Source organism: Pipra filicauda, unplaced genomic scaffold (assembly GCF_003945595.2).
Source record: "Pipra filicauda isolate LSUMZ 115617 unplaced genomic scaffold, ASM394559v2 scaffold176_size3548034_pilon, whole genome shotgun sequence".
Taxonomy (NCBI): Eukaryota; Metazoa; Chordata; class Aves; order Passeriformes; family Pipridae; genus Pipra; species Pipra filicauda.
The window spans coordinates 241,477-247,489 of record NW_024104283.1 but is presented as its reverse complement, the minus strand read 5'-3'; positions in this window follow the sequence as shown (position 1 = coordinate 247,489).

The following is a 6,013-nucleotide window of genomic DNA, read 5'->3' as shown; positions in this document are numbered from 1 at the left end:
CTTAAGACATTTCAATCCTTTTCAGGGAAGCAGGGACTTGTCCTCCACGCTGACCTGTGACCTGGCTGCCGGGGCCTTGCTGAGAGCTAGTGAATAGCAGACAGGGATGAGATGGAGTAATTACGGTGAGTGAATGGGGAAAATAAAGATGGACCTCTTTCTTTCTTTTATCTCAAATAGAGGAGCTAATTTAGGGAACCTTTCCAACAAAAGCTCACAGTGACCCAAATCCTTCCCCCTTTGACTCAGTGGGGACAAAGCCAGGCTCATAAGCAATAGGTTAGATGGACACTTAAGAGACGCCGGGTGATGAGTGCGGGTGGATTCTGGCGGTGCTGGCACGGGCCTTGGAAGCTCTGCTGGGGGCTCCGGGTGACCCCAGGAGCCCTATGGCTCTTGGGACCTGCCAAAATCTCTCTGTAGCCAGAGGAAACCAATTGAAAGAGACTCTTGACCTTCTTTATTCTTCCATCAGCCCTTTCTTCTTGTATCCTGTCACTTCACTTATGCTTTGTGCTGGTAGTGTTCCAGGAAATGGATGATTTTGTTTTGATTTTGAGTGAGTGTAGCATGTCCCTGTGTGACTCATGAAGGTGACAAGGTTTTTCTAGCAACTGCTCATAGGTCTTAGCTGCAAGCTAATAAATGCCTTGTGCTACTTAAGGGCTCAAGATCTGTGCCGATTGGTGTGTTTTCTTTCATTACCTTCCCTATTCCTGTTGTGTCTATGCCTTGCTGTAGTGCTTCAAATCCATGTAACCATGAAAAAAGAGGCAGATAGGCTTTTTTCTCTGAAAAATTTTGCCTGGAAATCAGTTCTGATTCCTGCTGTGGAAAGCCCTGTCAGTGATGTTGAATTGAAAAACTTCTTGTGTTTGCAGAGAAAAATACCTTTTTGAGTCTCAGAGATAGGTCAGCATATTGTCATTCCCAGCCCCAAAAACTTACCAGTTGCCAGAATGCTCAGAAAATGTGATCTTGCAGCCAAATTGCAAAGATCCCTAGGCCTACCTTTGCTACTTTGTCAACTTGCACAGCAGGAAATTGTGAGCAGACAAAGTAAGAGAGGTTTTACATCACTACCTGTAAAGATGCTGCTATCTGGTCTAGCAGCTGGATTTTCAGCCCCTCCCTTGCTGTTTTCTGGAATCTGTGTGAGGTTTTAGGAACAAGTTTTTACCTTTCTCTTTGCAATGTATGGCCTTCATCCAGCTGGTGAGCTCTTATGTAGAGTGCAGCACCCAGAGGAGGAGTATTCTGTAGAGGTGGCTGTTTCTCCGTAGTACTGGCTCAAGGTGAAATGTTCTTGACTTTGGGCAGTGTCGTGGGCTGACCCTAGCTAGATGCCAAGTGCCCACCAAAGCTGCTCTCCCACTCCCCTCCTCAGCTGGACAGGGGAGGGAGAATGTAATGAAAGGCTTGTGGTTCAAGGTAAGGACAGGGAGAGATCACTCACCAGTCACTGTCACAGGCAAAACAGACTAAGCTTGGGGAAAGTAGTGTAATTTATTGCCAGTCAAATCACAGTAGGTTCATAAGAAATAAAACTAAATCCTAAAAACACCTTCCCCCCACCCCTTTTTCTGGGCTTAATTTTTTTCCCAAAATCTCTACCTCTTCCCCACCAGTGATGCAGGGGGATGGGGAATGGGGATTGTGGTCAGTTCATCACAGGTTGTTTCTGCTGCTCCTTCCTCCTCAGGGGGAGGAATCCTCACACTCTTCCCCTGCTCCAGCATAGGTCTCTCCCACAGAAGAGAGTCCTTCATAAACTTCTTCAGTGAAATGAGTCGTTCCCACAGGCTGCAGTTTTTCATGAACTGCTCCAGTGTGCATCCCTTCCATGGCATGCAAACTTCAGGAACAGACTGCTCCAGCCTGGGTCCCCCACGAGGTCACAATTCCTGCCAGCAAATCTGCTCCAGAGTTGACTCCTCTCTCCACAGGATCACAGATCCTGCCAGAAGCCTGCTCCAGTGTGGGCTTCTCATGGGGTCACAGCCTCCCTTGGGAATCCACCTGCTTTGGCATGGGGTCCTCCATGGGCTGCAGGTAGATCTCTGCTCCACCATGGACCTCCTGTAAGGGCACAGCCTGCCTCACCGTGGTCTTCACCATGGGCTGCAGGTGAATCTCTGGTGCCTGGACCACCTCCTCCCCCTCCTTTTTCACTGACCTTGGCTCTGTCAGGCATGGGGGAAGCTTCTAGCAGTTCCTCACAGAAGCCAACTGTGTAAACTGCTCCCTTACCACCTCCAACCTAAACCTTGCCATGCAAAACCAGCACTGGCAGGGGAAAAAGGCTGTAGCTTTTAGTATTCAGGTCGACTCAGGGCTATCACTTCTTCATGAGCCATTCGGAGAAGCAAACTGCAGTCCCTGGGCTGAAAATGGAGCATTACTGAAACAGATGGAAGGGGACTTGAGCCTATTGCTGCTCCTTGAAGCCTCCTGATAGGCTATCCTCAAACTGCAGGAGCTGCCAGTAATCCTATATTTTCCATATTCTTGGGTCAGAGGGGCTAGAAAACCTTGCCCTCTTTTCTTTTTTCTTTACTTTTTTTTTTTTTTTTTTTTTTTTTTTTTTTAATCACCTGGTGCTGAAACCATATGTCTGTTCCTGCAGTTCTTTTTACTTTAATTCCCCTTAGCTTTCACTGACAGAGGCACAGATCGTAGGGCTCAGGGACTGCTGGAGTGGTGCTTGTGCCTGTCCCCTTCACCCTCCCACGCTGTGGCTGCCGAGCAGAGAGTCTCTGTGGGGGCAGCCTCTGCTCCTCTCTGTGCAGCTTTGTGCAAGACAGCTGCTTTTCAGAAACTCTCAGGCTTGAAACTCCAAAGAAGTTACGGTTCAGCAGGCTTGACTGTGACTTTTTGTCACAGCTGTCAGTGTAGGTCAAGGAGAGATGAAAGAAATGGGGAGTGAATGGAAAGGAACTTGCTGTGCTTCAAGCCCCCACCCTTGCTGTGCTGCCTTGGGGGAGAAACGGCATTTCGGCTTTCTTTCGTAGGCAGCTCCCAAAATACTTCCAAATTTTACTTATACATTATTCTGATATTCTATACATTTTTCTAGTTGCTGCAAACATTTTGGATGCTCGAAGTGAAGTGGTTTTGGTTTTCTTTTTTAATTATTATTTTGTTTGGTTTGGTTTTGGTGGGGTGTTTTTGGCTAATTGCTTTAAAGAAGCTAGTGCATGATAATCCAGCACATTTCTAAAAGGGAAAGAAGACAAAAGAACTAGTTTTCTAGGATATAGGATACTGAAGACCAAGACTGTGGCAGTGCAACAAGGATGATTTTAAAGCCAGTGCTGATGTGCTATTCCAGCATAAAGAAGAATTGGGAAGGAGGCAAGTAGAGAGTTTCTCAAAATTATGATGAGGAGGTAGCTCCACATTAAAAAACAAAAAACCAAAATCCCCAGTCCCCCCTCCCCCACTCAAAAAAATATGTCTTGTCTATAATTTTAAAAAGAAAAAAAAAAGAGGGTTGAATTTTCTTACTGGTGCACATAGGACTTTTTACTATAGTGGACAAAGAGCTGGAAGTTGAGGCCAGTGGAACTGGAAATGAGGCACTACTTGTTAGCAGCAGGTGATTAAACCAAGCTGTCATGGAGCAGAGCATCTCTTATTTTCTCAAAAGCAGTCAGGCCTGATCTGAAGCCCAAGTGGAAAATATGCTCTAAAGCACCCAAGCAAACACAGCTCCAGTTAAAGCTGAGTGCTAAAATTCAATGCTATAGTAACTGCACTGAATTTAATAGCCTGTGCCATGCAGCAGGTCAAACTAGATAAACAACTGGTACTTCCTCACTTTGAATTCTGGATTATTTAGAAATAAATGAGTTGTAAGCATCTAAACCTGGATGGATACCTAAGGTCAGTACTTGTTATTCTTTCTCCCCTAGTCCACGTTCTACTGGCTGGTACAGCAGGAGTAACACCACCAGTCCATCTTTGTTGTTTTTTGAACTGTCTGGTTGCTCCAGCTCTGAGTATTTAGGCTAAGTGTTGTGCAGCAAGTAAAGCCTGGGGCTAAATATTGAACAGCCAGCAAACAAAAATTGACCAGCTGCATGTTAACTGAGCATCAGCAGCCCGAAAAGGTGCCTGGGGCTTGATGGCAACTCTTCTGCAATCATACAGTGGGCAATGCTTGTAAAAAAATAATAACCGGTGCAGAGTAACCTGCTCTTGAGGGGACTGGTTGTCCTGGAGGTCAACAGCATTGCTGGCAGCAGATGACACTGGGAACAGCAGAGTGCTTTGCTGAAAAGGTGTTTACTCTAATTAATGAGGGCATCATCTAGATTATACTAGTAAACAAGAGGAGGATATCCACAGAATGAACATCCTCTCCACCACAGAGTGTCTTCCTATGCAACTATTCAGGAAATGAGAGTGCTAATTATGTAAACAACTTGAAAGTACGTGAAATTATTTGCATCTGGGATATTTTTATTATCAGGGAAAAGTGGACTGGTGTGGAGCGAAAGAGTCTTTCAGAGTCTTTCATAAATTATGAGTAATTTTGAAATGACTGGTTTGTGTAAACGGCTCCTGGTCCAAACAGATTGCAAAAAACAATTCTTCCAAAAATGGCTGCATTTGTTTTGGCACTTAGGGTTACAGAAAGGCTGGAAACAGCTTGGAAGCATGCATCCCAAGACCCTGAAAATGAACACACTGCTTTTATTACTATTTCAAAAGACTGCTGTGATTCTGATGTTACTCTGTTGACTCATTTGGAAGTTTCAACCCAAGGATTTTTTCTTGTTGGCATGAATCAATGTTGTTGTTAATGCCACATGGCAGTGACAACTTCTCTGCAAGGTTAGGAGGCCTTGGCTTGTAGCAGTGGATTTAGGTACTGCTGCTGATCTGCCTTTGCCTAATGCACAGGACAATACTTCCTGGCTATAACATGAAGACAGTATTCTGAACTGTCCTGGGGGAACTGCTGAAAGGATAAAGACTGCTGACTTCTAGTGGCTCTGGGAGGGAGGCCTGCACATGTGGGAGACGAGGTGGGAAGAACTAGGTGTTGCTGCTCTTCCAGGTGCTTTGGTTTCAGTCAGCATTAGATATTGCTGGAGAGGAAGTTTCTCCATTTCACTTGTACCAAGGGCTTCTTACATCTGAGCATGGCCAGAGCTGCTCACCGCTCCCTGAGGTGGCTTGCTTCTGCCTGTGTCATCTTGTAGGGTGCTCTAGGAGTGGGATGGTGGCATGCATAAGGAGTCCCTTCCCTGAAGCACTGGGGTCAGGGCGGCCAGGAGCACATGTAACAACATGGTGTGAACTGTGTTCTTCAGAGAACACATCATCAGATGTTTTAAAGATAGCCTCGCTGCTCGTGACTGACTCAAGAAGTGGGACACGTGGGGGATCTTAACCAAGGGGATTGAATTACCTCTTCCCACATTCCAGGAAAGTGACGAAACCATCTGGCTACAGGTTGGGGGGGGGGGGGTGCAGACACGACTGGATGTGATTGGACACATCTTCACAGATCACTCTTTTTTGGGGCCAAGAATTAGAGGGGTGAGGTGAGGGGAAGTAAATGGAAGTGTTTCATGACTAGAAGAGTAGTAGATGGTAACCCTTTCATGCAGGTGTTTGCACAAATAGAAAAAAATATTTTCTGCCCTGTATTTAGCAGAGACTTAAATTTTGCTATTAATCACCTACATGTGTAGAAACAGAAGCACTGGAGCTGGCATACACAAGCCCTTAAATATTTTAATACAGAATGATGAGCTATTGCTATCCAACTCACTAACAGATTTTATGTAATTTAGAGAAGGAATTTCCAGATAATGAAAAATGACAGCATTTTCCTATCTAAAAAAGAAACACCAATTCATTTTAAATTGGTATGAAATAGGTATGTACAAGCTTACAGATTATGGAAGAAGTAATTAAAATGGGATGAGGCTTAAAACACCAAAAGCTTTTCATCCCAGAGAATAAGCCAAATGCCTGATAACTTTAATGACCAGTGTAT